This window comes from Microcebus murinus, chromosome 4 (genome assembly GCF_040939455.1).
Source record: "Microcebus murinus isolate Inina chromosome 4, M.murinus_Inina_mat1.0, whole genome shotgun sequence".
NCBI lineage: Eukaryota > Metazoa > Chordata > Mammalia > Primates > Cheirogaleidae > Microcebus > Microcebus murinus.
In genome coordinates this window covers 24,507,841-24,528,387 of record NC_134107.1, presented here as the reverse complement: position 1 = coordinate 24,528,387, position 20,547 = coordinate 24,507,841, and the positions used below count along the sequence as shown (strand labels likewise).

Here is a 20,547-nt window from a genome sequence, read left to right as displayed (position 1 = left end):
CACTCAACAGGAGTTTTTGGCAGAGGGGAAAGCACAAGTTTCGAAGCTCACCTTTGCCAGCCCTGCCACTTTATAGCTCTATGACCCTGTGCAAATCACAACTTCTGTAAGCCTCAGTTTCCTCACCTGCAAAATGAAGAGAATGATATTTAAATTATGCATCTAGAACTATGTCTGACATATAGTGCTTGTTGATATAAGTTCTTTTAAGTTCTGAAATATTCCTACTTCATATTTAATAATCCTAATAAGTAGGTGAAACAATACAAACTGGTGTGGCTTTGAACTGTACTCTATTACATGCCAGTAATCTTACCCCATAATTATGGGTTATGCAAACAGAAGGACCACCACGCCCTTTAGCTGGGGTCTCTGTTTATCCTAGTTCTCCTTTTCCTATTGCAAATGTAGTCAGCCACAGATTCAAGGAGATGTTAATAGCACCTCTAAGGCATGGTTATTATGGGCCATCTGATAATCACATTTGTTTATATATATACTTTGATTATTCACCTGTTAACTCCATAAGATGCCAATCAAGAGCTAGTTTTCAGCAATTACATTCCCTTGATCACTGCTGCATGAGGAAAGTGAACAACAGGGAGACCAGAGACACAGCCAAAGGTGACGTTACACAGCCTACACCATTGCGATACAATTATCAAGTTCACTGGTGGTTTGGTAAAGGTAGTTCAGCTCTGTCCTCTTTGCCAAAGATTCTCACGTTTGTGAAAATGGGACCAATTTGTGGGGCTTCATTTCCTGGTTGGAATTCTCAGTGGCTCTATTCAGCATCTCACGGCTGACTGGATATTGTTGCACCAGCCCCACCTTCTCTGCTCCCATGCTGGGGCATTTCCAATTGTAAAGGTAATACTGCAGATTGCTGTCCCTAGTGCCAAACTTGAGCTTCTCCAGGAAGGTTTTGATCTCTATGAGATCCAGTGCATTGAACACGTCAAACCCTTTCATTTTGGCTAGAACAAGGGCATCATCGCTCATGAGGTCTAGAAGAGGGGTCTGGGTGTGCACATTGTAGAAAGAATAAGCAGCTTTTAGACTCTTGTGGTTTGGAGGGTCCACGATGGTGGAGAGGAAGTGTATACATGCTCAGGAAATCCGTCACCTCTCCATTTGCATTCTCCACCACGGAAGAGTCGATCATATTCTCCTGGGGTAGAACCAGTGCTCCACCTTCTCCTGGTTCATGACTGGTGTGAGATGAAACTGTTCAGGTACCAGGTGAGGAGCTGGTGCAGCACTAGAATGCCCTTTTTTCACTGGTTGCAGCCCAGCTGACTTGGGAGTCTCTGGCCGTTGGTACAGCTTCATGGTAGGTTGCATGGTCATATTTCTGCTGAGATGGGAGAACTGCACTTCAGTCAACTTCTGTGGGTTTAGGGACCGACAGCAGTCCCTGCAGTACCACACCGGCAGTGTAAACAGCTTGGAAAATGCCCTCAGGTGAACCCGCCTGGTTATCTCTCGGAGAGGGACTGGAGCCGCCCTATTGGGGCGCAGCTTCTTGCGCAGGCACAGGAAGTTAATCTCCACGGTCGTCTTCTCTGTGTCAAGACCTGGACATTCGCTGGGATGGGGCCAATCAACCCAACCCGTTTGCACCTCGAAACCACTCGGTGCCCGCAGTGCCACACGGGGAGCCAGCCAGCAGGTGGCCGGGGAGCCCACAAAAGAAATTCTGGGGAATAATCAAATCGTTACACGTTGTCACCATCTTCCACACAGTTCGCATTCAGGAGGGCGCGTCGTTCTTTCAGCACCCCACGGCCCCCAGGTCGGAGGCATGCCAGGGGAAGCCCTGGGGCCGGGCGCAGGGCTCCCCGCGGATGTCGTCTTTGTCGGGCTCCCTTGGACAGGACGGGGCGAGTTCACCGCTGTGCCCAGTGCGGGGACAGGCTGCGTGTCCCAGAACCCGCAGCTTTGCTCGCCAGTCTCCGCCGTGGCTTTGCCAGGCCCCAGGCCCACTGAGAACAGCTCGATGGCCGTCTGTGTTTCCTGGACCCTCTCTGCTGGCAAGGAGTTCATCGCCACAGGCTGATCCTGGGTTGACCGTGTCTCGCTGCCTTTTTCTCTTTTTGCTTTTTTTCCCCTTTTTTGTCTTTCTGGCTCCAGTGTCATTGGCTGATCTCAAACCACCCCATTTGTAGCTATTGTCTCCCGCGTTCTCACAGTAGCTGCGGCCTCACTCCCATCTGCCGTCTGGAGTTGCTGGTGATCATCATATTTGGTTTCACCCACAGTCCTGACGTCTTGTGGCTTCTGCTGTCACTTACAGGATGGCCAAGTCAACCTTCTAAACTCAACATTATGTGATCAGCAAAATTATTTTAGTCATAGTCATGGTCTAAGCTAAGCTCAGGGTGAGAAGTTAAAACAAAGCTTTCCTGTATGGTCCAACTAATATGAGGTATCTAGAGTTGTTGAACTCAGAGATAACAGAAAGTAGAACAGTGGTTTCCCGGGGCTGGGAGGAGGGGAAAGTGAGGAAGTGTTTAATGGGGATAGAGTTACAGTTTTGCAAGATAAAAATGTTCTGGAGACTGGTTGCACAGCAATGTGAGTATGCTCAACACTAATGAACTACACACTTATTAAAAAGGTTTGAGATGGTAAATTTTGTATTATGTTTATTTTACCACAATTAATTTATTTTTAATTTAAAAATTAAATTAAACTTTGATTGAAACTTACAGGAAAAAAAAAAAACATTAAATGTGCTATCCCTTACCTAAGTCTGAAGAGACACACCTGTCTCATATAAGTTGAACCATTCTATCAAACACCCAACAAATAGAAAGGAAATGTGTTGCATTAACTTTTCCATGAGAGATAAGACAAAAACCAGGATGTGGCTTTGCTAATAGGAAGAACTCCAAGCCAGAAGCTAGCATAGATGAGTTTTAGTTCCACTTACTCTCCTAATTAGTTGTGTGGTCTTAGGACAATCATATACTTTCAGCTCTCTGTGCCTCAGTCTGTCAATGGTTTCATTTATTCTAATATTTATGGATTTCTTGTATCAGGCTCAGATTTTTTTTTTAAAAAAGGGAGTCAGACACCATCCGTGTCTATAGCTGACACTATTAGTTTCCCTTTCTATAGCCATTGTGTCTTCTGTCCTACAATTTTCCTAGATTAAAAAAAAATGTCCAGGCTTCAATGTGCCCAGCTCCAAGAGATAAATCATGATTGTTCTGAATTAGTCATGGCAATTCCTTTCCCCTTTGTCAAATAGTCTGTTTTCCAGCCTCCTTTGCAGCTAGGAATGGCTATTTGGCCCAGTTCTGATCAATAAGGAATAAGGAAACATCTACTCGCCTTCTGGAACAAATTTTGTTTACTAATATAAAGAGATCCTTTTTCCACATACTCCCCTCATTCCTACTTGGTATCCCAGGGACACAGTACCCAGAACCGTAGCAGCCATCTGTGACCATGAAGCTACAAGCACAAGGAAGATGAATCAACCCACACAGGGTGATGGAAAAAATCTTAGGTTTTTAATACTATCATTGAGCCACTGAATATTACCTCAGAACTTTTTACTAAATAATACATATATCATTGTGATTTAAGCTGCTGTTGCTTAAGTTTTTTTTACTCCCAGCTAATTTCATTTCTAACTTACACACTGCACCTGATAAGAGTTTTCTATCCGATAGAGGAGGCTGAAAAATCATCAGAAAAGTGCTGTGGAGTTAAATAATTTCTATAATAGAGGTGCAGGTAATTGTTTCTGTTTTACCTAGCTGACAAGTTACTGCAAAGACAAAAAAAATAAAATATATATGAAAATGCCACTGGAAAAAACACACAGTTGAATATAAAAGGTCATATTGGTATTAAAATACAAATTGCATCAAATATCAGGAAATACCAAAATCCTACAAGAAGGAGGTGTGATAATAATGATCACAGCTAACTCTGATTGTTTCCTTTGGTATAGACCCTATTATAAGTCTCTACGTCTACTAATTCATTTAAGCTTCCAAATAATCCTATGAGGTCAGCTTTATAATTATTCCTATATTACAGTGGAGGAGAGTGATGCATAGACAGCAAAAGTTACAAAAAGTAAAGTAGCTGGTATTTGAACCCAGACAGTTTTATGCCAGAATCTCTGGGATCAACCACCACACTATACCACCCTATGCAAACCTGTTAAAAAGTTATTTGTTCTACTTATTTAAAAAAATAAGAATGAGGCCAAATGCTGTGGCTCACACCTGTAATCCTAGCAGGTTGGTAGGCTGAGGTGTGAGGACTGTTTGAGGCCAGGAGTTCAAGACCAGCCTGATCAAGAGTCAGACTCTCTTTCTACAAAAAAATAGAAAAATATGTTCGGTGTGGCCGTGTGCACCTGTATTCCCAGCTACTCAGGACTGAGGCAGAAGGATTGCTTGAACCCAGGAATTTGAGGTTGCCGTGAGCTATGATGATACCACTGCACTCCAGCCTGGGCAACAGAGTGAAACCCTTGCAAAAAAAAAAAAAAAAAAAGAGTATAAACCATGTGCCCTGTTCTCCCATGCTATTATCTGTGAAAAGTTTGTATTCTGTACTAAAAGTCACTGGCATCTAAGGCCATCATGCAGAGCTGCATAAGCTGTGTACTACACAGCCCTGGGGACACCCCTGGTCTGTACAGTGTGACAGCCCTGCTGACATTGCCCTTGTGCATTCTTGCTTTCTCACCATGATCCTCATACCTTACTGGTACTTTGAAAATAATTGAAGTGCTCAGTCAAGTGGCTTGGAAGCAAGATAAAAGTTGAACATATTGGTAGATAATGTATGTACATGCACATGTGTACACATACACACACACATACACACACACACAGATGTCCACATGACCACAATGGCATACTGATTGTATTGAGGCATTTTCCCACTTCTTAATGGAAACTCAGTCTATTTATATAGGAAACAGACCAAAGGCCATCTTCAGTGACATTACCATCTCCCCCAAGCAGACTCATTAAAAGACTTTATCTAGAATCTCAAGATTATTCTGGTTTCTTAGCCAGTCAGGACAAGTTCAGAAAGCTTCTCAAGAACATAGCCACACAAATAGTAAGAGCTTTGAAGCAGTCTTGCAGACAAAAAAATGTGATACCTCAATCGCCAAGTTTTTTGTTATTTTATTAAATATTTACTCTTTAACAGGTATTGTACTGAGTGCTTTACCTTCAATATTTTATTTAGTCATTTCTGGATATGCAACATAAATACATTATACAGATGGAAAATTGGAAGCTCAAAGGAGCTAGCAAGTTGCAGCATATACCACTGGTTGTCTATCCCTTCTTTCTTCCTAACAGAGCACCAATTTTTCTTAGGTATTCACCCTGCCTCAAAATATTAAGTGTGATCCTCAATCCAAGATCCCACAGTAGATCTTTTTTTAGTCTGGGTTAATTATAGTAATCTTGTTCCCCTACCATCATTGGTTTGGAAATGAGCATGTAAGCCTATTCTAGTCAATGAAAAATGAGAAGTTTGTTGTGGAGATCTTGGAAAAGGTTTTATCACTCCTTCATAAGAGATACAGAAAGAAACTAGTCTCTCTTCTTCTTTTGGAGAATTTCAAGCCTGCATGTGGTACCTAGAACTATTGCTGCAATCTTTCTATCAATTTTAACATTAAGCAAACTGCCTGAGAAGGGCAAAAGAATACCCTCTCCAAAATCACAGAGAGTTGGAACCACAGCCCTGATGTACTAGGTTTGCAGCCCACCTTGCCTAAACATGTCCTGATGTGTGAAAAAATAAATATTTTATCCTTAAATCTAATCTCAGTCAGGTTTTTCCATTAAGTATGTTTTTATTAGGTGTTTAACAAAATAAGTGGTAGATCTGGGATTTGAACACAAGTCTATCTGTCTCCCATACTGGAGCCTTTAACTATAACACATTTCCTATGAGTGCTGAATACTTCTACATCTCTGAGGCATAGGCATAGCATTTCCTCACATTACTCCCAACTCACTCACATACATTCACCTTTGTCCAAATCTGTGAAACTCAGCCTTTGACTTATTTACATTAGCAGCACTCAAATTACCAACTACTTGAGCTCATCCATAAATTATCCTATTTAGTGGAGATATTAAATTGATCTCACTCTGGATAAGGAAGCCCATTTCAAGGTTCAAGCCACATCTCAACTCTCTCAGTCACTGGAAAGGCTACTTCTTAGAACCATCACCACCAATACCACCACCAAGGACTGAAATACCATGACAGGCTCAAAGGTACTTACATTGTTAAACATATGTAGATGTCATTCAGCTTGTATCTGCTCTCGTTATTTGAATGACCTGATATTTTCTATCTTGTCTCTCAATCCAGATAATCTAGAGCTTTTAATCAAATAAAATGTTTTACTCCACAACTATATGCTTTCTTTGGAAAGCCCAAATATCAGATCTTAGAACATCTGTCACTTGAAAACAATGTCAAGAAAACTAATATGAAAAAAAATAAAAAACAGATTCACAACTTTGTCATCAAGAGTTACCAGCTTCCCTCTGCACCAGTAAGACAGAATCCACTGCTATTCAAAGAAGAAAAGGAAACTAGCATTAACTGATCATGTCTGCCAGGCCAGGCCCTGTGCTAAACTTATTATATTATCTCACACTTTACTCAGAATAATTCTATGATATAGGAATTGCTGTTTCCTCAATTGACAGATGAGCAAATGAAAGTAAGGTTAAGTAATTGCCTTTAGGCAATATAGCTAGTAAATTACAGAGCCAGAAATAGAAACCTTCTGCGGAGGAGTAGGCCATCTACAATACTCTGAACTATCCCAGCAAACTTATCTAATTAAATGAGTATACTTACCAAGTCTGAGCTGCAGTCTTTGAAGTTATTTTAGCCAAAGATGGTGCCTGTGTCCTCCCTGCCAGACATATTGCCCAGTGCATTGGTGAGGGGGAAGTGAAATAAGAAATTAGATACGACTATTGTAAAAGATTTAATAATAGTCATGACTGCAGAGAAAGAAGTAATCTGAGTCATTTTCTACCTTAAAAGAAAGTGTGGGTCAGGAAATAGCTAAGGTTAAACTAAGTCTGGGGCTCATCATAATTCAGCACCATGGGCAGCAAAAGAGGGGCCATAAAACTGAAATATGAGACAGACAAGAGATAAAAGGAGAAGAAAGAAAATGCTTAACTCCCAGGTTCCTCCAAAGGAATTTCAAACTGTTGAGGGTTTTATTCACCCTTTCATTCAAGGCTATTTATCTTCCTTATGCCATCCAAACTCCTTCCTGCAGAAAAGCCATTCTCCCTCAAATCTGACATTGCAAATTACTTCCTCCAAGGGGCCCAAACCAGTTTGTTTAACTTCTACAGTGGCTTGACTGGCACAGGTGTCAACCACCTCTCTTAGAAGGATTTCGAGGAGCATGAAGTGGGAGCTGACCTCTTCCTGCTGGTAGAGGTCAAGCAGCACCTAAGACCAGGAAGAATGTGGCACCAGATTCATCTGCATTACAGCTGTGCAAGCAAAAATTATTTTCATTTTACTAACACCACAGGGAGTATTCTAAACTCACAAAGTAGACACTGATAAAAAGCTAACTGTCACACTACATTCTTCATTACACTATAGAAACCACCCTAGAGGGGTCATCAGGCCTGAGGAAGAGACATTGGGGGCAAAAATGGGGTGAAATTGAGGTATATTGTGAAGACAGGGAGCAATTCTTGGATTCCCAACAGCCAGGAATAGACATTGAAGACAAAGATGAATAGAATAGTCACTCATATGAAGTCACTAAGTGATTTATAAATGCATACAGCCTATTGTTAAACCAAGCTTTACATTCCTAAGAATATATACAAACCAGTTTTAAATAGTTCCTCTAGTGCTCACATGCTAATGGATCCCCACTTCTATAACCAGACCCACTCTGTGACTTTCATTGAATCATCCTGCCCTGCGCTTATATTATTCTTTGAAAAAGTGAACTTTATTGGGCAAGGATACCACAACTTTCACATTCCTAACAAGCTTGTGAATAAACTTCAGAATCAAAGTTCCATGTTTCCCAAAAAGGGCTGATGGCCTGTTTGGATTTTGGTAGGAAAAGATAAAGGCAAATTTTCCTCTGTCTGAGAAAGTTATTCTCCTTAGGGTATTTTTCCTGAGTATAATGGAAATCCATTAAACCATTTTAAATGGCAAAAAGAATATGACATCATTTGTATGTTTAAAATGTCCCTCTGACTCATTGTAAAAAACAAAATGGATTGTAGAAGGCAAAAAAAAAAAAAAATAATAAGATGCAAAATTTCATTCCTCACTAGATTACTAGTGGAATAGAAAGGTACATCTAAAGCACTGAAAAAGAATAGAATGTCTACCTAAGCTATTAGATCAGCTAAACTATGATGACACTACTGCACTCTAGCCTGCGCAACAAAGTGAGACCCTGTCTCAAAAAAAAAAAAAAAAAACAACTCAACTAAGTTTAGGAAATCCTGGGTTTAAGAAAGAAAGAAACAATTTTTTCCTGAAACACTTTTCAGAGACCTTTACCAGTTCATATGCATGATGGATAACCAAGAGTGATAACATATTATGCAGAACTTTCCAAGTAAATTTATCTGTTTGGAATTTCTTATAACATAGGACAACTTTCCAGACTAATTTTCTGGGAAATAAGTGTACATATTCCAAAGAGAATATTGCCTTCTTGAAGTTTGCACTTAACCATGGATGTAACAACCAGATAACAGCAAACATCTTAACTGACAAAAACAAGGAACAAGACAGGGAGCTAAGTTTTTTAATACCTATAATTTCTGTGACTGATGTTTGTTGGCGTGTCAAGTGGAGATAATATTAAATAACGTTTAAACAGAAGATGATTTAACTGAGAGAACAGGCTCAAAGATTGTCACTATAGTGTGAAATTACCCGAGGTTTACTGTAATAAAAGGTGCAGGCAATGATAACCCTTGATACAGATGAGGAATTGGGCTTCTCTCTTGTAAAACTCACTAGAATGAAGACATCTTTGAGGAGATTCTGCTCCATGCAAGTCCAAGAATTAGACAGAAGATATGATTTATCATAAGGTTATTGTAATGTAAGTTATTCTTTTCTGGGGACTAACTAAAAAACAATCATGCCTTCAGGTCTTACTTTTCTTTCTTAAAATTTTAAAATTATACTTCCAAGTTGATGTTATAAAGTTTTAAGTCTGGCTGACATAGTACCCTATGTGAATGACTAAATTTATGGCAAGTTAGTGGCATCATTAGGAGAAAATAACAATATACTCAGTCATATTCAAATTAGCTATTTTTTAGAAAAAAATAAACAGCACATATATATGCATACCATTCTTAAAAATATTTATCTGTTGTATGTACACACTCTTAATACAAAAAGAGGAAATTAAAATTTTTCCTAAAAGCCAACTTGGAACAAGTCCTGCAACAGATTCAAATCTCCTACTAACCCAAAAGAAATACTAAATTGTTTTTCAACAATAATTCCCTTGTGGAAGTGGATCAATGCTAACTTAGCTTCTTCCTAATACCCTTCCTCTCTACTACACCAAAATCCTTCTAAAAGTCATGATAACTTTGCCTCTATTTGCCAAAGAAGTTTTGAACACTTGAGCACTTTGTTTATAAAATGACACAGTATGGCATCTAATGCCTTCAGATCTGGAAAAGGCTTTGGGAAGAGCCTATGATCTCATTCGTATTAATATTATGCCCAGGATGAAATGGCGAGAGGGGCAGGAAATGAGACAATGGAGCCTCAGGTCTCTGCCCTTATGGACCTCATGGTAGCAAAGGCATATGGGTCTCTTCATATTTCACTCTTCAAACATAATTAGTGACTGACATTAATTTCTTCCTCTCGGAAAGAAACACTGTGTTTCACTCTGTTTTAAAAGCAATTATGCCTCCCTATAGATTAAGTCTTCTGTCTAGTCCAAAAGCAGCAAAAAGGCAGAGTTCTATAGTTATACGCTCTACTATTTCTGCATATCTAAATCTCCAAATCTACAATTGTAACCTACCCTGGGAGGCCACTCTGAATTCCTAGTAGCCTGTCGATTCTGTATTGTGACTGCTGTTTATCAGCACCGGGCACAGTGTGTAGCACATAGTAAGGACTCAATATATATTTGTGGAAGGGCAGTACCAAAAATGGAAGTAGTTTTTCCAACATTAACTAAAACAGCAACATTTCACTCATTCCCTCTTTCATTCATTTAAGAAACACTTATTAATCATGGCACTGTGCTAGACACCAGAAAGTAAAGCAGTAAATAAAACCTAGTTCCTATCATCCTTCAGTTTTTTTTTTTTTTTTTTTTTTTTTTTTTTTTTTTTTTAGACAGAGTCTCGCTTTGTTGCCCAGGCTAGAGTGAGTGCCGTGGCGTCCTAGCTCACAGCAACCTCAAACTCCTGGGCTCGAGTGATCCTTCTGCCTCAGCCTCCCGGGTAGCTGGGACTACAGGCATGCGCCACCATGCCCGGATAATTTTTTATATATATATCAGTTGGCCAATTAATTTCTTTCTATTTATAGTAGAGACGGGGTCTCGCTCTTGCTCAGGCTGGTTTTGAACTCCTGACCTTGAGCAATCCGCCCGCCTCGGCCTCCCAAGAGCTAGGATTACAGGCGTGAGCCACAGCGCCCGGCCCATCCTTCAGTTTTCAAGAACCAAAAAAAGCCACTGTGTCTGGACTCAGGGAGTAGTGAGAACTACACAGCAGCCATATTGTTACAGAGCCTTATTACAACCCTGGATATTTTTCCTGAGAATAAAGGAAATCCATCCATTAAACCATTTTAAATGGAAGATAGAATATGATGTAATTTGCATTTGTGAAACGTCCCTCTGACTCATTGTAAAAACAAAATGGATTGTGGAAGGCCAAAAAAAAAAAAAAAGATGGAAAATTTTAGTCATTACCAGATTTTTCCACAAACGATAAGTTTAAAAACTTCTATGTCATAACTGACTTGCTCTTAGTAAGTCCACTGGGTGATTTCATGGGCACCAGGATAATCCTTTTGCCTGGAAAACCTCCTATTCTGTGGTGCCTGTAATCGTATTATGCAAAAGGGCCTTTCATTCTATAAGTCAAGGAAAAGTTTCAAATTCAAACATTCCTGGGAGGGTTTCTTTGATAAAGGAGAGGAAAGAGCATTGAGGAAGGTGAGAGTGCTCTGCAGATGGGAAAAAAGGGTGACTAAACACGCTTCTACTACTTCCCAGTCATACCTAAAACCCACCCTACTACCTTCAACCCTAGTGCCTTTAACCACATTTATTTCTCAATCTTAGAAGAGAATTATACCAGGAGCAGTCTGACAACCACAATCAATCACCTTAACATGCCAAAACCCTCATCTCTTCAAAGGTTCAGAATGTTTTCTCTGGTCCCATTTTTGTTTCCTTCCTTTCACGAGTTGAGACACTTTCACTGCTTCTGAAATTACATTGTTCCAAACACAATAAAATATATTTCTACATGAAAGGAAAATTAATAGCCAACTTTCATGTAAGTTAATTTCCTATTTTTCCTTCGGCTTTTCAATGTTTCTATTGCATTCATAAAAATAATATAGAGAGCCCTCCAAAGGATAATTAAATAAATTACTTTAGTTTTAATGCAGTGACTATGTAACCACCAAAATAATTTCTCTTTAGTAGCTTGTGAATCACACTGGCCTATTCACCATGCGTGTGGAGTACTACTGATGGTCTCTCCTACAAGTCTTAAACTACAAAAACATCTTCCCGATACAGGATGATCTATTTGATACAGGCTCAATTAAACCTGGAATTTGTTTTAAATGAGCTAAAGGCACTTCAGGCAATTGATCATTTGGTTTTGTTACAGTTCAGCAAGTGGCTTATGCTCTTGGCAACAGAACCAGGCTGCTTTAGTACCATGGACAGCGCCTGGTGCCCATCTTTTGTTGTATAGTACATGTATCGACAACTTTATTAGGCCTCCACAATTTCTAGCAATAAAATGCAGAAATGCAACACTAAGTGTAAGAATAATACTGTTTACATGAGAATGAGCAGTTAAGAATCAAGAAAGTAACCTGATTTCCATTTTCAAATAACAAAAGCAACTTTTTCAGAAAAGAGAGCAAAAGTTGAGTCAGGCATGTTAAAGCCCTGCAGAAATAATTGTACTCTCTTGAAAAGATGTTCAGTAGAAGAATCCTCATAGAAGCTGAGAATCTATTAAATTTCCTTTCTCCATCTACTGGCATACTATTTTAAGGTTCATGCATATTTCTTGGGATTTCAAATCATCTCAATAAATATTTATTAAGCAACTACTATGGCTAATGTTAAAGTGCTTCTTTTAGCTCTGTCAGACCAAATCAGAGTTGGAGATATTTTTATCTTGCCATAAAATCCACTAGATTCTAGTCTTACTGTCTTTGTTAAGAACTCTACGATAGTTCCCAGGTTGTGATTGTAAATCTTAGTTCAGACAATGTGAAAATATCCCTTCAAAGAAAATGGTCAAGAAAAAAACCTAAAGATTATTTTCTCAAAATTACTATCTGTGATATTAACTATAATAAGGCAATACCAAAAGAAAATTATCTTAACATTCATTTATTCTAAAAGTGGGAAAGAAATATAGGCCTAAAATCCCTTATCAGAAATCCTTGGGGCCTCATATGTTTCAGAATTCAGGATTTGTTTTTAGATTTTAGAAAGATATTAAATTGTATGCAGTGTAACACCCCTCAAAAAGTCTGATACAGGACAAATATTATTAATCAGATAGTTATATATTTATGTACCAAAACCTGCTAGTATTCATATTGAGTGGGACAAAGACTATAAATAGCTTCACATAATCAAACAACATTTTTCTGACAAATAAAATTAAAATCAGACAGTTCAGGTTTTGTTTCAAGAGAGCAATCTTCACAAATTTCATATTTCAAAACTTTGAATATGAGAGTGTGGACCTGGATTTATTGAATAATTGGCATTACACGTACATTAAAATTTAATCTTTATAATAAACCTCTGAGGAACATTTCATTAGTTCCATTTTATAGATAAGAAAATGTGGGCTCAGAGAAATTAAATAACATGGCTAAGGTCACACATCAGTGAGAGAGGTAACCAAGAATCAAAGGAAGTCTTTCTGCCTCTGCCACCAGAGTGCTTCCTACGATACCCTGCCCCTCGAAGGAGCTCCACTACGATGAGCAACTGGACGGTCATTACTTCTGCCTACATTCCACCCAGGCTTACAGATTAGATAAAATGAATGCAGTATTATTCTGATAAGCCATAATCAAACTGTAATAGGAGATTTCTTAAATTTCACCAAATATATCTGTGGGAGGGGACTTTATTCCACTTCAGGCATGAGAAATAAGCTCTAATCCCTAATATCATGTCATTTTTAAGCCTTTCCTAAAAGTCAACTTTCTTTCTGATTTCAGTTTGTCATGAACATTATATGATAGTCATCAACTGATGAATACCAGGGAAACTACACTCTCTCCAACTGGAGGGAAATGAATTAGCAACATTTCCTGGAAGAGACCCAATTTTATCCTCCAAAACTTTTTGAAAATGATGTCATGCACTGAAATTTCTCCTACTGTTGTGATTGATGGAGGGTTTTAAGGAAGCTGACAGATGGAAAAGTCTTTACTTATCAGCTAGTCTGACCCTTCATAGTATAGATGAAAGGTCTGAAGCCCTGATTCTTATTTTCTATCACTTTATGGGGCTTCCATTGCATTTAATTATGACTAAAGAGAGAGAGAATTAAATCAATATTTAGCAAAGAAACTAAATGTGATGATGTATTTATCCAGCATTGTCTTAAAGTATAATTCTTAAAAAACAAACCCCATCAACAGGAGTAAAGTTTGGGGAACTATTATACAAGTAAAGGGGGAGGTGACCTGAGACCTTCCTCAGCCAAACAATATGCAAGCAATTTACCAATATGCATATAGTATGACATCATTGCCATCAAGCTAGACATGACTTTACAGATCACTAGACATTCTTTAAAAGGAGCCAAATTTTCATGTATGGACATTAATTCCATTTGCATCCCTAGATTTTTCAGTTACATTTTTAATCAGGAGGATGTTACTATCCCCAAATTGGCTGTCTATTTGGCCAAGAGGAGTTCCATACTGTTAACCTATGTTAAAGACAGATGGAACTGTGCAAAACAAACAAATTCTCTGAACTGAAATGTGCCAGTATGTTAAATAATAATGAATTTGACCCTGTGAGTGAGTCAGCCAAAGGAGACCAACATAGGGAAATGGTTTCATACAAAATCGTGATTGAGAACATAGATTCTGGGGAAGGCTGAGCCTTGACTCTGCCACTTATCAGATCATCATGACCTTGGGCAACTTATCTATTGTGTCAAAATTTTTTATATTAAATATGTATTACTTTCATGGTGAGAAAATAATTAAATTTGTTAACTAAAAAGGGCTGCCTTTACCATCTAAAACTGAATGATGCTTCATACACATGTATAGGGCATCCAGAGGTCAGGAAAAATGATCAAACCACTATATGGGAGAAGATTGTGTCAGAGAAAAAGCATGAGCTAGCACTGTCCCTTATAAATCTGTCATAACTGTGAGTTTCAGTTTCCTCATAGTTTCTCATCAGAATATCTACCCAGCAGGGTTGCTAAGAAATTTGTCTTTTTAAAACATCAAACCTTGTGCCTGGTGCATAGTATATGTTCAAAAAATAATAGCTATCATTTTTATTATGTATATAATGCCTTTATGTTTTCTTTAAACCCTAAACCAAGTGAGTTCACAAAGATTGCTAAGGGCAATATTTTCTTTTTTGCAATCTATGGGTTTATTTTTCTGAACACATTAAACCCCCAACTCTCTCCTCCTGTAGGGAGCACAGTCTGTTAACTTTGGATCCAACTGAATTGAAACAGCCTGTGTCCAGGTGATATCCAGGATGTCTACTCAGGAGGAACCCAGACACTGAGGAAAGCCCAATCTGGTGCTTGGGAATAACTTGGCAGCCACAGTAATATACAGGAAGGGAAAGAACTGCAGACAAAAGGAGCGCAGAATCCAGCTAAAGGAAAAAGCCACTCAAGGAATGGGGACCAGAATTGATGATGAGGAGGAGGAGGATGATAATGATGATGACAACAATAATGACAAAGAAGACAGTAATGACAAAACTGAATCACAGAGCAGTTAAGGGAATTGGTTAAATTCATAAAGCAAGTAATAGGTGGAATTTAAATTTGAATCTTGGAAATCTGGCTCCAAAATTTTTAACCCAAAAACAATGAGGTGAGCACAATTCCTGGCTTACACAAGTAGGCTTACACAGCCTGCTTCACTTCTGTCAGAGCAAGTCCAGCTGGTTGTGTCACAAACCTGTCTCATGTCTGCCATGTGGAGCTTGGCATGCAGACTCAACCACTATTTCTTCCTCCACATCACGTTTACTGACCCTGCTCAATGTAACCGCCCCTGTTTGTGAGGATTTAGGTAAAGCACCTTCTAGATGTAAGATGGCCTGGCAAGCCCCTCTTTATCACTGTAATCCTAAAATTTAGCCAAATATTAAAAGGAGAATATAAACCAGACCTGATTTTACTCAGTGATAGTCACTTGTTCTGAAGAGGTTTGGTGGACAATAACCTTGACTTATTCTCAGTATAAGTACAGTCCTCAACTTGGATGGAACTGAATTTGAGGAACAAAATGAGTTTTCCTTAATTACAGACAAGAGATATATGTGTGCATGTAGCTAAAATCACAAGACCTAATGGATGTGTCTGCTAGTACATGTAGCAAGATAGAGGGAAAGAGGTTTTTTATTGAAGATATGTCATTATCAGGGCCACTGCTCGTCCCAAATTTCCACTGTATGAATTAAAAAGGAGGCCCTTTGGGGGACTGCAGCCACACAGGAACACAGTTTGCCTAGCATAGGTTGCTTCTGGGTAAATTAGAAGAGGACATCTCATTCTGCAGATGGATACAGCTCTACAACAGGGTAAATGGCTTGGTGAACAAGTCACAGAGTGGATTTTAGCTCCCACTTGCGCCCTTAGTTAGGTGCTCTCATGTAAGACACAATCTGAACAGCACACTTGGTGACCCTGACTGGGATTCCTAGTTGTCTTAGAGATGAGAGGAAGAGTCATCCAAGCAAATGGCATGGCACTCTAGAGAACCTGGGGGTATTTAGACCATGAGTGTTGGCTGATAGAACACAAGTAACACGAGCACTACAAAGTACACACCTCACCTTGGCGTCAGAGACATCAATTACTTAGAGGAAAAGACTGGGAATCCAGAATTGAGAGTGTCACATCAAAAATATTAGAGGCTACTCCTGGTTTCTTCTCATTTCCTCCACGAACCTAGATAGACCTCCTTACCTATATGTCTAACATGTATCATCAAGATTGATTCTTGGGGATCTAGGATCATTATTAGACCTGCAGAGAACCAAAGAAAGCCTAAACCCAGCACAGATTCAAAGGTCTAAAGAGGCATATCTGATGGAAGTGAAGTCAATGATTTTGAAAAATGATTAATAAAAAAAGATTAATCCCTGTTGGTGCTCACTCACTCATCTTCTCTCTCTCTCTCTCTCTCTCTCTCTCTCTCTCTCTCTCTCTCTCTCTCTCTCTCTCTCTCTCTCTCTCTCTCTCTCTTCATGCCCCCTTGATTATATTCAGATGTCTTCTGGCATTCCATCACATTCTTGGGAGCTTTTGACTTTTTACATTCATGGGCTGTCATCTGCCAGTTCGCAGAGCCTTCATCTTTGGAAGTTATTACTCAAAACCCCTTTCTTGTGTTGGCCTTTCCTGCTGGCAGTGTTCGCAGCAACTTGCATGGCATGATACACAGGATTCCAAGAAGGTCTTTGCACCCAAATTTTCTCCCTAGTTGTCATCTGAAATGCCATTATTATTAACATTTTTTCTTTGAGTTGAACATTTCCTTCTCCCCAATACTGTAGTAAGTAGATATATTCCCCCCAGATATCTGCACAGCTCTCTACTTTCTTTTGATCTTTGCTCAAATGTCAGTGATACCCTCCCTGATGGTACTATTTAAAATTTAGCCCCATCACCACCATCCTTCTCCTTTCCTGACTTATATCTTTTCCATAGCACTTACAACCTTCTGACACATGTTCCTTATTTTTATATTTATTTATTTTCTAATTCCTTCACCTCCTTTCCAACTCGAATGCAAATTCCATGAAGGCAGACATCTTTATATACAGTATTTTGTCCACACCTGTAGTCTCAGAGCTAGAGCAGTACCCAGGACATAGTAAGTACTCAATAAGTCTTTGTTGAAGGAATGAATTAATCATTAGTCAATGAATAAATGAATTAATGACATAGTAGTCCTCCCCTTAACCCTAGGGGATATGTTCCAAACCCCCAAAGGATGCCTGAAGCCACTGATAGTATCGAACCCTACGTATAACTGTTCTTTTTCTATCCATATATACCTATGATAAAGTTTACTTTATAAATTAGACACAGTAAGAGGTTAACAACAATAACTACTAATAAAATAGAACAATTATAACAACATGCCAGGATCACTACTCTTGCACTTAGGGACCGTTATGAAGTCAAATAATGATGAGCTGAACACAAACACTGCGATGCCATGACAGTCGATCTGATAACCAAGCCGGCTACTAATTGACTGATGGCAGTGTGGATACATGGGACAGAGGGATGATTCACATCCCAGGTGGAATGGAGCAGGACTGTGTGAGCTTTCATCACGCTACTCAGAACATCACATAATTTAAAACGTATGAATTGTTTATTTCTGGAATTTTTCATTTAATATTTTCAGGCCATGGTTGACCATGCGTAACTGAATCTGCAAAAAGCAAAACTTTGGAGAAGGAGGGACCACTGTATATCCAGTGTAAATTGGCCTGAGGATTTTCTTTTTTTTTCTTTTTAGTGGAGAAGATCAGGCAGGATAAGAGTCTGGAAACCTGGGAGAAATGATGTGAGAAAGAATGCAGAAAGTGGAAAAAAAGCTAAAAGCTCTATTTGGTGAGATTTTTCCAATGTTACATAGAACCACCTTAAAAAAATCATAGTTTTTATAAGTCAGGGGAAAGATAGGACTTCACAATACCTGTTACAATTTGATTGTTTCCCACTGAATGTGGGTCTCAGTGAATGTATTGTCACATTACTTCTTTCCGTGATGTACATATTGATCATTACATTTCCCTACTACTTCCTTTACATTTCTGTGTGTAAATATGAATGTGTCCCCTTGCTCATTTCACTTTGCATTTTTATTTCTTTCCTGTGCTTTCCTGTGTCTTCTCTCCAGCCTCTGAAGCCAAAGCCACCTATCCAAACATAAAATTCTGGAGGTTCCTCAGAGAACACAAACAGCAGGACCTATAAATAAAACAAAGCTGTCTATTCTATTTTATGGACTATGGAGAAAGGAGGTCTCTTAGAAGCAAAAGAGTCTTTTAATCTAAGACTTTATTTTCAGCAAAGTTGCCATTTTTTTGAAATTATTAAGTCCAAATTAAATTCAAATGCATCAAGTATTTCGCATAGCTTTATGTAAATTAATATTATTTAGGTCAACTTTTAAGTTTTTAAATCATAATTAATATTTCCCTTTATGTGTGTTTTTTAAAGCTTTCCAAGTTATTTAATGTGATTTTATTATACCTTGGGGCCTTGTGTTACATAGAGTATTCCAGGCTCCCTACTGGGCCCTCTTCTCCTCTCTGTTTACAGTAGGGAGAGTCCCAGTGTGCTAGAAAGCATCTATATGACGATAATTTCCTAACATTCGTCTCTAATCTTAGACTCATAGATGCACTTGCTCCCTGGAACATCTCCATTCAGATATATAATACACAACTCAAACATAACAGGCAGAACGCTTGATTTCTGCCCAGAACTAAATAATTAAGCACAACCCTTCTCTGAACCTTTCATAAGCTAGAGCACATTGTTAATTTCCAAGAGTTTCCCAGACTTGAAAAATCCTGTTCTGGAATACCCTTGGGAAATACTGTCCTGAAACCAACAGCTTTGAAGTAAAACCTATGGTTTCCAACTAGAACCAAACCAACGAAGCTAAGTACCCTTTCCTGGGGTAAAGGAAGTCCAAGGCTCATAAGCATGCAGAGGGAGGCTGGACTTCCTGCACATGGCTAATAATCTGATTTACAGGAGCAGCTGTGATGTAACTGACTTCAGTTTACAATAATAATAATAAGATGTGTTAGGAAGAGGAAGGTGGAGTCTGACCCGATGCCTTCATTCCTGAAAGTCACCAAGGGCTTGCTAGACCATCAATTCTGGATACGTACATTCTTATAATTTTGAATTCAGGTGTAAGATAGGTCATTTTCAAATTGCGTCCTTTCAAGATTGACAGAGAAATGTTTTCTGACTCTCTCTACCCACCTTGTGTCCCCCATTCTGCCAGTGCCTTTCCCCTAGGCTTGTGCAATGTCTACCATTCCAATCCCTTGTGAGTTTTTAAAAGATGACTTCCATCTTGTAGCTGTCATGAAATCATAAAGATGGAAGGGTGAGAGGGTAAATTCCCCTGCTTCTTCCAGAAAGAAGTAAGTATATTCCTACAAACTGATGATGGCAGTGACTCAGCAGTCAAAGGCCATTATCATATTAAGAATCCCATGTAGTAGAAAAAGAGCTGGCTCTGGGGTCAAGTTGACCTTGGTTTCCATTCTGGTTTAGCAACATAGTGATTCTGTGCTCTTCTACATAAGTTAATTAACTGCAAAGAGCCTTAGTTTTCTCATATATGACATAAGGATCACCAAACCCACTTGAAGGGTTTCAGCAAGAATTACTTATTTATGTATTCATTTATTTGAAGTGCCTAGGCAGTGCCTGTCTCATAAGAGGCCCTATTTATTAGAAGATTAACTCTTAAGCCCCACAGTATAGTTTTAAAGCATTACCATTTTAATATTTACTACATTTTGGGTCCTGCAGGAAGCTGCCTCCAAAAAGGAGAAGAGAAGATTTATAATCTGAATAGATTAGAGTTTCATAAAGCCCAATGAAGCATGCAAGGGGCTCTATCAAAAACCATAAATAAGCCACCATGCATGTATTATGCAGTCAACTCTCAATTATTCATATAAGGGAGGAGAGCAGATGGGGACAGTCCAAAAGAGTGAGTAATCAAAAAAAAAAAAATCTCTTAGATTTGTTTTGACATTTGCATTGAACTCAGATGTATGTGATATTCAGGGAAAGAGATCGTTAATGTATTTTCCTTTAAGAAACCCTGAATAAGGACAATCATCCTGGCTGTGGAGCTTTCCTACATCTTCTCCCACCCAGGCACTAAGCAGCTCCTCAAGCAGGTGGATTCAAAAAAGGTAGTGCAAGCTAAGACTTCACACACTCATAGCTCCCTAACAATAGAGATAGTTCCATGCCTTGCATTAAGTGT

The 20,547-nt window shown here is 38.9% G+C and overlaps 1 pseudogene; it reads right to left on the bottom strand.

Moving 5' to 3' along the window:
• Positions 1-720: 720 nt before the first annotated feature.
• Positions 721-13,279, bottom strand: LOC105885706 (glycylpeptide N-tetradecanoyltransferase 1 pseudogene; annotated as a pseudogene).
• Between the last annotated feature and the right edge of the window lie 7,268 nt (positions 13,280-20,547).